We start from the raw sequence: 10,542 nt of genomic DNA, 5'->3' as shown, positions 1-10,542 counted from the left end.
GTTGCAAGTAAGAATAAACAAACGAGCTCTTTCAAATTCCTGGAAATGACTGAGAGACGTGTTGTGAATTCTTTGAATGAGTAAAATAGGCTGCCACTGACCAAGCATGTAAAAAGCAGGGTTAATATGTCAGGAAGGACCACAGCTGGTTAATTTGACTAGTGCATTTTAACTTTAATTTTTTTCTAAATATGCTTCATAATTTAACACTTAATTCGTAACATTATAACAAAGGACCAGTGTACATTTTATTATAAAAAGCCTACACTGAAAGAATACTAAAACTGCATAATGAAGTGGTGAAAACTTAAGAAAACATTAGTTGTCCAAATTTTATTTGCTTCTGTTAATATAGTTTTAAGAACATGACAGCAGACCATATTTATAAATATTGCCCTTTGGTACTTCTTCCGTGTGTGGTCTCACACCTTGTTTACTGCACATCCTCCGAATTTGCACTGAATAGTTGATTGTTAATTCTGAATAATTAATATTGTTACAGGATATTACCCAAAGTTTTCTGGAATAATTGCCTGGAGTTAGATTTCCAAGCCCTTATCAGTTAATTAAAAATAGTGAACCAGCAAATCCTACTGGGATCGTTGGAGACATAACACTTTTGAAGCATAATTGCTTATTTAGGTATCTGCATTAAGTCTGCAGCTCAAGAAAAATGCACTCGGGGTGAACTGAGGAAATAACCCTCCAAGCCTTCAGGATTTAGTTCAGATCATAGAGCAGTTTTACTTTTCGTGAAGTGTCATCCGTTCTTCACACTCACCCCTTGTTCTGAGTTGCAGAAGTATAAAATTGCCTGCCAGCAAAGTTAACACATTGCAGGAAGCGCGCTAACGTGGGCTCAATGCTGCTACAAGGACACAGCACTTGAGACAAACACGTTCGTCTGCCAACACTGACCATGCGGTGAGTATCAAACACTTGTACCGCTCAAAAGAGCAACAAAGAAAAGCAGATTAGGAAAACACCACTGATCGTTTATAATTGCATCCACAAGTTCAGCTCTGGGCCTGGTTTGACTTTCTTTCTCACCCATGTGAAGAAGTATCTCAGCTTCAGTCAGTGCAGTAAAACTTTTGTCCCCAAAAAACCCCTTTGAGGATGGGTAAGTAAATAAAACAGTGAATCTGCTGGCTATGACAAGCGATGACCTTACTGATTATCTGAATAGTGTTAGCCAATGCCTTGTAGGGGGTTTTTTTGTCAGTTTGCCCCTCAGAAGTGCACAAGAAGCTGCTTAGTCACATGTGTCTGGGAACAGCTGTAGGAGTTTCGACCACACCGTCGTATAAGGATGTTGGTCACGACAGAGACACTGAAACAATCACTGGCTCTTTACTCTGCTTATTACTGCTCTACCTTCTACCACGTCCCCGGTTTTGCTCCACTGCGCTCCTGCTTAGGAGGGTGAAAAAACAGTACTTTCCTCTGTTTTGACTCCACTGACTGCAAGGACGCACCGTGAGAGGCACAGGAGAGGGCATGGTGTTCCTCAACGACGTCCTAGCTAACCAGAGATTCGCCTTTTCCAGTCTTTGAGCATCTCTGAGAACACAAAAAGGGAGAAAAAAAGGAAACATTTCCATTTTCTTTTGCGTCATTCTCTTCTCATAAGCCCAATGAAACGGGACTGTAGGCCAGACCCTTTGCTTTGTGTGTAAACCAACTTTCTGTGGAGCTATGCTGATTCATGGCATCATTATTTTCATTGCTACTGCTTGCATGACTGAAGCACCTGCAGATCCCAAGTGAGATAGGAGTCAGCTGTGCTAGGAACTGAACAGATAAAAATCTCTTGAAAGCCCTTTGCTCCAAGTGTTCACCAGCTGACTAGACAAGAGAAACTGCATGTGAGGGAAGCAGGCAGAGAAGAGGCAAGGAGAGGTGGCTGCTCAGAGTCACCCAGCAGGGCAGTGGCATAGCTGGGAATAAACTCCAGGTATCCAGATGCTCCGATCGCTGCTCAGGCCAATACACTGAGCAGCCTCGCCAGCTAAAACAAACGTGTTTTTTCATCTGGTGCCAAACTGCCAGCTACAGTGAAATGTGCTAACAAGATGTACAAAAGCAGGTTTCACCCTCCAAATCTTTTCTGAAACAAAACGAAACGAACCAAACCACCCTTTTTTCTCATTGCTCAGTGTCACTCCATAAAATATTTCAGATTTTTTAGGATGTTGGACAAATTTATTTGGAAAGCAAAAAGAAGAGATTAATTACTTTTTTTATTTGAAGCTGGCCTCTGGATATAGAATACAGTTCCTGAGGATTGTCTCTCTATTGCTTCTTTAATGTGCACATAAACTAACTCTGGTCATCAAATGGTAGATTTCAGCAATTAGGGTGGATGCTTTGAAAGACTTCTGTACCAAATGAACTGTTTGTTTGAGGGGCAAACATTTTGCTCAGATAATACGCCCAACAATACCCAACTAGTTTATCATGGGAGTTACCTTCTGACATTCACTGAGAAGTCACCAGCTGTAAATTATGTTGCAAAACTTCCTCATATTAAATCCTGTCAGCAAGACTCTGCTTCAGCTCCAAGTCTGCCGGGCAGAAAAAAAAAAAGAAGTCAGCACAGCAGAAATATACTTCCTTGTGCTTGACCAAAACTGAAAAAAAAAAAAGAAAGAAAGAAAAGAAAAGAGAAGAAAAATATAAGAAGAAAACCAGGTTTTTTTACAGTATTTCTAGTTGTAGCTTCAAGAAGAGAATAGAGAACCACCTTAAGATTCTCATTTGGAATGAGGGGGGGGGGGGGTTGTCAGTTTTTCATAGCCTTAAATCATCATTGCCATTGGATGCTGATTTGCAGCTATAAACTACTTCCAGTGTTTACATTAGGGTTTCTGAAAGAAATGCATATCTCAGGCCAGCAGATCAAATACATCACTGTCTACAGGAACTGAAGTGAGGCGAGTATGCATTGTATCCAAATGAGGCCTCCAGGAATCCAAGGCAAGCAAAAATTTAATAAGTTACACCCAAAAAAAACCCACACACAAAGACGACAGTGAGGACCAAGAAAAGGCATAAAGTGAGCTTTTTTGCACACAGCAATGAATGCGACAGGAGTACATCTTTCTGTCTTTATGAAAGTAAACATCCGTTTCACAGTGGAAAGGAAAGGCATTTTTCTTTTCTTCTCATTAAACTACAGAGAGAGCAAGTGAGGCTCTGTGGTTTATTTCAAAATCATAGGAGCTAGAGCAGGAGGTGAAGTCAGATTTTCCTGAGAGAAGAGAACTTTGGGTTACTCCTGGTTTCAGCGTGGTGGTCCCCTGTCTGCTGTCGAATGCTGAACACCAGCCCTCGTGCCCGTGTTCAGTAATTATGGGGGCTGCAGGGCAGGAGGGCACAGAGCCAAAGAGAAAGGAACTTCCCCCCCAGGACGGCAGCAAGTGCCCTGCAATTGCCTGCTGCGTCCCAGCAGCTGAAATAACCTGCGTGCTGCCATAGGTGGAAAGACTTTTGCACCAGTCCCCAGGTCCTGCTCCCCCTGCTCCCTGGCTCGTTTATGTCGTGCCTCTTGCCCAAATAGCTTCCTGCTTCCACCACCAAATGACACTCATTCCACTGCAAATGGCCCCTTTGAAGTCTCAGGGGAGGGGCCTGGATTTTATCCATGGCACAGAATCCTAACATAACTTTAACCCTTCTAAATTATTTATTTTTTTTTTTGTGGGAGGGAGAAGCAGCAGTTACCAAAAGCAAGAGGAAGAAAAAAAATACAATTTTTGTCAATCTGCAGTCATCAATTAACACGTTAATAAAGGGCTTCCCAGAAAAAGTAGCCACTACTGTATCTGCTCATCCTTGTATGCAATTGTCTCACCAACTTGAGAAGATTTCCACAGCTATGTCACCATTTAGTCAAAGGCTCTTGCTTTCAAGGTCAATTAGCCCATGGTCATGTCACAGGGAGCTCCAAAGAAACTCCTCCGGTCTGACACCTACATTTCATGCCTGCCCAAGTGGAGGAAGGGGAAGTGAAACTGTTAATTGGTTGCCAAGCAGGATGAAAACAATATTCTTTTGGCTTACTAGATGTTCGCACATAGGAAAGCCTAAATGTGTTTGGTTTTTCTATTTTTCAATTTAGGGAATTAAAAAAAAAAAATTCTGTGAAATTCCTTGGAGTCCAGAAAATCACTGCATCTTGGTTTGAGGCTATGTTTTTTTTCTAATGACAACAAATAAAATGAAAAGTTTTGCTGAAAAGAGAAATCATTCCAGTTCCCAAATGACAACATATCATTTTAAAAGTGTGTCAAAGTCAGTTGCGGGGAACTTTTGGAATGTTTACGCTTATTAAGGAAAGATTTGGCAAAAAGCATTCTTGAAATGTTTTGATTTCACTAAATCTGCCTCTTTACACAAAATAGGAGAAAAAAAAAAAGGTTGGTGAAAGAAACTTTCACTGAGCTCAAATGACAGATGGCTCTTGGGCTATGCAGCTTGTGTTAAATGAAGAAAAGTCCTTAAACTGTAGTTCAGGTCACTGCTTAGTCTACATGTCTGTCGGCGTCCTTTTAACTGCTGCCACGTTTCTTAGATTCATAAGAATGGACTCTTCCATTCAAAGCACAACGCAAATTCTACCTCAGGCCCAGGTTTTCAATTGCAAACTGAAACCATAACATATCTTCCACTAGCACATGTCTTTTAATGTATAAAAAGTGGTTCACTGTGACCGCACAGGAGATCTTTGCAAAGAAAATTGCACACAGCCTATAAAGCCATAATTAGCAATTAACACTGTGAAGGCATAGGCTAGTACAATCTTATAGCAGCAGAGATATTTCTGTTGAGAGACAGTGGTGAAAAACAAAAACAAACAAAACAAACAAACAAACAAAAAAAAACCCCAAACCAAAAAAACCCAAAACAAACTCTGAACACAAAGTATGAATAAAGCATGAAAAGTGGGGCAATACAATCTAAAAGGTTACAATATATAGCACTAGAGACCTGTTTTTCAATTCTTGAGAAAACCAAATAAAACGCGTTATGAGCCTCCTTAAGAAAACACATTATGTACACTCATATTGTTTAGTTCAACCTAAAAGCTGTATAAAACAAGCTCTCCCCTGTGTGTCACACATTTGAGACCCTTGGGATTTCTCTTACAGTTTTATGCAATTTATTTCTTATAAACTAATCTCCTACTTCCTCTTCCAGCATGGAAAGATGTTTTATTGCTATGCTGTTTGGTTTAGCGATGGCAACATGCCATAGACAACACTCTAGTAAGTGTACAAAGCAAATTTAACATTTTCGCGTCCAAAATGGGTGGGCATGCGCACCCAATCTTTTTTCAAATGAACTCACCTTCTTGAATCTCACCCTCCTTTCGCAGTGATATTGTCTCATTGTCTTTAATCAGAAGCACAATCAACTGTTTCTGCAATCTGTTTGCTATACTCTATGCGCTACCTGGTAGAGGTTGTTTTCTTATCTACATGGCCAAAGTAAACTATTCCAAGCATGTCAAAAGATCATCAAGAAGCCTGTGACAATGCTAACAATTTTTTTGTTTGCTCCAGCTCTTTGGACTAGCTTGGAATGCTAATCCCTTCCCCAGTGGATACTGCACACCACGGAGGAGCTTGAGCAAAGGTGGGAACATGGAGTGTAGCAAGCTGCAAGGGTGCAAAGACCTTACAAGAATAAAAGCAGGACTGATGCTAAGAAGGCGTCAGAAAGCTTCCGCTGCAGGATTTCATCCACTCAGGACTGAGATGTGCACAGTTCGGGCTGCAGACCAATTTCTTGGGACCTGTAAACATAAAAGCATACTGCCTTGAGGGTATTTTTGGAGGTTTCCTAAATCAGGAGATCAGAACAAATTGCAGTATTAGAGCACTCCAGTGCATGTTCGATGCACAAAATAAATGCAAAATGCGTATTGTAGAGAATCATAGCATGATTAACTGCTTAGCGATATGGTTTGGTGATGGTTTTTGTCAGTGTTAGGTCGATGGTTGGACTAGATGACCTGAAAAGTCCCTTCCAACCCAGACAATTCTATGATTCTATGAATCAGAAAACAGCATAGCCTAGACCTTTGGGCACTCTCATTTCTGTGAGAGCTAAAAAGATTCAGGGGTAAAATATTTTAAATAGTTAAAAGAGATGAGAAACTATTATTTTGACTTTATCTGCTTACTGAGATATTCATTTTTCAGACATGACATTCAGCCTGCAATTCAGGAATGTAAGTAACCGTTTTAAATACTTAAGCGCCAGCCGGAGAAACTTAATGCAGGAATCGGGACCTTTTATTTGAGAGCCAGTGGCTCAATAATGGATGTAATTTTTCTCTAAATTGCACACTTAACCAGAGAAATTAACCCTCCTATTTAACGTTTGTAACAACTTTCCAACATTTAACCTAAAGTCAAAGCTTAATTCAGTGTTTTGACTGATGCTGTGCTAGATAGTAATTTCTACTGTGCGAGTTCCACTGTATATTTAAGATCTTTGGGGCAGGAAACTGATTTTGGTGAGAGTTTCCAATTGGTATAATGGCGTGCAATAAGTATTATCATTACGATTTTCAGCATCCATTTTCCTATTCCATTTAGGAAAGAAATTATAGATGGAAAAAGGGGAGAAAAGTAAGCTCACTCCATTTTGTGATCATGCATTTTTATAGTGTGGTTTTGATTTATTGATCTGGCATCATGTTCTCATTCTATTCATTTTCTTCTCATCACTTAGATTAAACAACTTGTCCTGATACACTGAAATTTGGAGTGACCGACTGAAAAAATTCAGGTGTTACTAAAAAAGAGTTGCTTCAGTTTCCATATTTACTCACTTTAAAATTCAGCTGAAGAGGACGAAATTTCTGGCTAAATTCTGATTTTATCAGAACTAATGATCTATCCCTGCGTATCAGTGGTGATGATCTCTAATCTCACTAACAAAATGTTTGTTTACAGAAAAGCTATTTGCTGGCTTTAGCATAATTGACCACAGTAATTATGGTGAGAGGAATTTATGTTTCATTTAGAAAACTCCTGGAGAGCTTTTCTGGCAACATAGGTAGTTTAAGCCTTTAATCTCCAACAAGCGTGTTTTCAACAGACTAGCCTGTAAACTGAGGGATTTAAGAGCTGTCGTGTTTGTTTATATGTCCAAAACCACACAGTTCTTTGCACACATGCCCGTATGCCCAGGGGAGGTGTCAGGCTGGCAGCTGAGGAAGAGGAAGGTTGCAGAATAGGTTTCCAGCACAGGCAGAGGCAGAGCAAGTTTACCCTCCCCTGGCCTGCCCCGGGATCCGATCCCTAGCTGCAGGAGCAACGCGGGCTGCCCGCCCAGCCGGCAGAGTCATGGCGGTAGTTCCAGAAGTGGTAGGTCTTGGACCGTAGGCTAGCAATTTCCATTTCCGCCCTAACCTGAGGCCATTTCAAACCAATAGCTAGAGGAGCTGGTATCCTCCAGCTGGGAAACCCCTCAGCCCTTCACACCCCCAAATTCTCAGTTACATCTTTCAGCTGAGGATGAGAGCTCAGCAAACTGAAGTTGTCCTGACCTGTGGTGTGTTGCAGGTGGGACTGAACATCGAGAATCTGGCAATTTTTGTGCGTGCTATTATGCAGGCTTGCTTTAAAATTCAGAGCTTAGATAAGAGAGCTGATTTCTCATTCTTTTGGCTGACTGCTTCTGTGGCAACATTCTTGGTTGCCTGATAGGAAGTGATTAGAATATCCTCACTGTAAATTGGGATTTAGTTCACCTCCTATGTCCTATCTTTTGTGTGGTAAGAGATAAAGACTTGAGGCATTTTGGCAATATGCGTAAGACCAGAGAGCAAAATCCCATGTTTGAAAGCTTACTTTCAAACAATGCATATCTATGAATAACCATGCTTTTCTCTATAAATTGCATTTTTCGCTATTCATTAATTATATAATAGGGCCCTCGACATTAGTTTTTTCTACAGATCATGAAAAAAAATTTCAACTTTATTAAACTGATCAATTACTCTAAATGTGCTTTTACAAAATAAAAGGCAAAGGAAACTTGTGACATACTACAAACCGAGGTCTGTCCACTTGAGACTCAAAAATGAAAAGCAGGTCAGTACAGATGGTGTAAATAGTTCTGCTAAAATCAGTCTTCTAGTTTCTTGGGCTCTTAACCCAGGGAAAATACTTGATGCCTCTCTGAGCTGAACCATCAAGTGTTTCTTGTACCCCCAAAACTTTCTTCTAGACTTTCAAGAGATTCAGGCAGACGTCAGCTACATTAAACTTTATTTTTAGAGGTGTCTTGGCCCAGAAAAGTAAGCCACTTTCAGAAATCTTCAGATTTAGGTCTCAGAATGGCATGATGGTTTTTCAGGGGGGAAAAAGCATTAGCTGATAGCATTCCTGATTCAAACAGGAAAAAAAAATATAATATTGCTTTTCATTGTGATTCCAAATGACAAAAATTCTAAGTACTACCAGCAAAGTGCAAGGTCACTGAATATTATTTTACTGTTGCACATTTACTAAAATGTTCACAGAATCTCAGCCACGTAGAGCTGAAATGCAGCTTTCAAGCTCTCTAGCCAAAAGCAAGGAGGCTTCAGGCCCTACCACATTTAGAGAAAAAGCTCTGTACAGAGCACAGCTCAGGCAAGGGCTCCTTTCTGAACACAGGTGTGAGAGCTCACTGCAACACCTCATCATTTCAAGGTGAGTTAAGTAAACTGCCGCATGTCAGAAGAAGTTTGCTGTAATTCACTGTCACGGGTTTGTTTGGTTTATTTATCTGTCTGTGCGATTTGCCTTTTTTTTTTTTTTTTACCAGGAAATGGGTATGGGGCCGCAGGAGCTTGTTTGGAGAGGGAAGGGTGTTCACAGCTGTTCCTCCTGCCCTCCGGGGGCCAGACAGTGGGGGAAACCCCACTAGTGCAGGGAGGTCCCCACCTGATGGGTTACACATAGGCACATCTCAGGCACCAGGACCGCCTGCCCCCCAGCCCTGCAAAAACCAGCCCTCCCTCAGCGTGAGGGGCTCACAGCAGGACTGGGGGGAAAGCCCAACTCTGACAAACTGCCTTTTTCAGGATCTTGGGTGAGACCCTGAAATGATGCAAGCAAGGCCAAGGTTCACTCGTTTCAAATTGATTTTGAGTGTCATTAGTTGGCACTGCTCTGAGAGGAAAGAAATTTTATTTTGCATTTGGGGAAATGCAATCTCTGCTGCTTCATTGTGAGAGTATTTCATTTTAAAATAAACAGATCAGAATGGATTGAGAAATAAGGTGAAAACACGCTTTCTCAATAAATAAACAGAGCAGTGGGGATATGACTTGATGTGACTTGTCCTAATGGAACGTGATTTTGACTCCAAACAGCAAATCGGACTTGTCAGATGATAAAGGTTAGCCTTGCCATTAAATACTATCGCTATTTTGGCTAATGTTAAATACATGTGCTACATAAAATAAACTATACAGTGTGAGCAAGAAAAAGCACTGAGAATACACTCAAGCTATCCTCCCATTTCTGTAGGAACCTGAGTGCCACCAAGCCCTCCCTCCACTGTGACATGGAAATTAACAGCCAGTCTTTGTGGCAGCATTAAACCCTCACAAGGGTTTGTGAGCCTTGTGAATCTTAAATAAGTTGACCATTTGTTTTATTAGACAAGAGAGTGCACCTTTTCCATGGCAGTCTTTTAAGAAATGCAGTAATAGTTCTGAGAGTATTGCCAAACACACCTATCAAAAAATGAGTCACTAGGTACACCAGAGGCTGGTTGCTGCAGAACAAAAGAGGAGCTGTGACATTTTAACTAAGTTTTACTTCTTCCTTTGGCCTAAACCAATGCCTGACCACAAAACACATTCACATCTAGCATGCAAATTTTCTTTCTTACCACTATTCGAAGCAATATAAATTATAGTTGTTTACATCAAGCTTTCACACTCTTCTGAACACTGGGCTTCTCTTGATTTGGCTAGCAGAGAGCCCACATTGTAACCAATAAAATTCATTCCCTGAGCTGTACTGACATCATCCTGGCTAAAAAAAACAAGGAAGTAAGCTAATCGGAGATCTCCTGATTTATATTCTGTAATGAATACAAAGGGGCAGAAACCAAGGTCTTTTAAATGGAAACTGTCAGCAAAAAAGAAAACAGAAGAGAATTATTTTGGGAGGTGGCCAAGAAAGAGCAAAAGGGTCATGGGGGAAGAGGGGATACTAGAAAATGAAGGAATTGTCTGGGAGATAATATGTACTACTGCAATATTCTCCCACACGGTAACGTTACGTGCTCACCATGCCATGTCAGTCAGACTTTGTGAAATGACTAGTGAAAAAGCATGGCTCTTAGAAGAAAGGCATGGAAGTATTCTATACAGAACCCTGTAAATAACCAGCTTTTGCTTATGGGTCTGAATTTTATAATATTTTCTTTTGGCCCCAAACAATATTCACTTAGAGAAAATATTCACGAAAAACAACACAAAAAATGCTTTAGGAAGAAAACTCTTTCAACTATTGGGCATCTTCT

The 10,542-nt window shown here is 40.6% G+C and overlaps 1 long non-coding RNA gene across 1 annotated transcript; it reads right to left on the bottom strand.

Annotated features, from left to right (window-relative positions):
* Window positions 1–1,484: 1,484 nt before the first annotated feature.
* LOC134513921 (uncharacterized) lies at window positions 1,485–5,772 on the bottom strand. The gene is made up of 3 exons (XR_010070545.1): window positions 5,687–5,772; window positions 2,472–2,567; window positions 1,485–1,563 (listed from the first exon to the last, which is right to left on the bottom strand). It is a non-coding gene; the product is annotated as an uncharacterized LOC134513921 (long non-coding RNA).
* Window positions 5,773–10,542: the final 4,770 nt, after the last annotated feature.

This window comes from Chroicocephalus ridibundus, chromosome 3, assembly GCF_963924245.1.
Source record: "Chroicocephalus ridibundus chromosome 3, bChrRid1.1, whole genome shotgun sequence".
NCBI classification, from domain to species: Eukaryota; Metazoa; Chordata; class Aves; order Charadriiformes; family Laridae; genus Chroicocephalus; species Chroicocephalus ridibundus.
The sequence above is the reverse complement of the archived record's forward strand: the minus strand, read 5'-3'. Positions and strand labels throughout refer to the sequence as shown.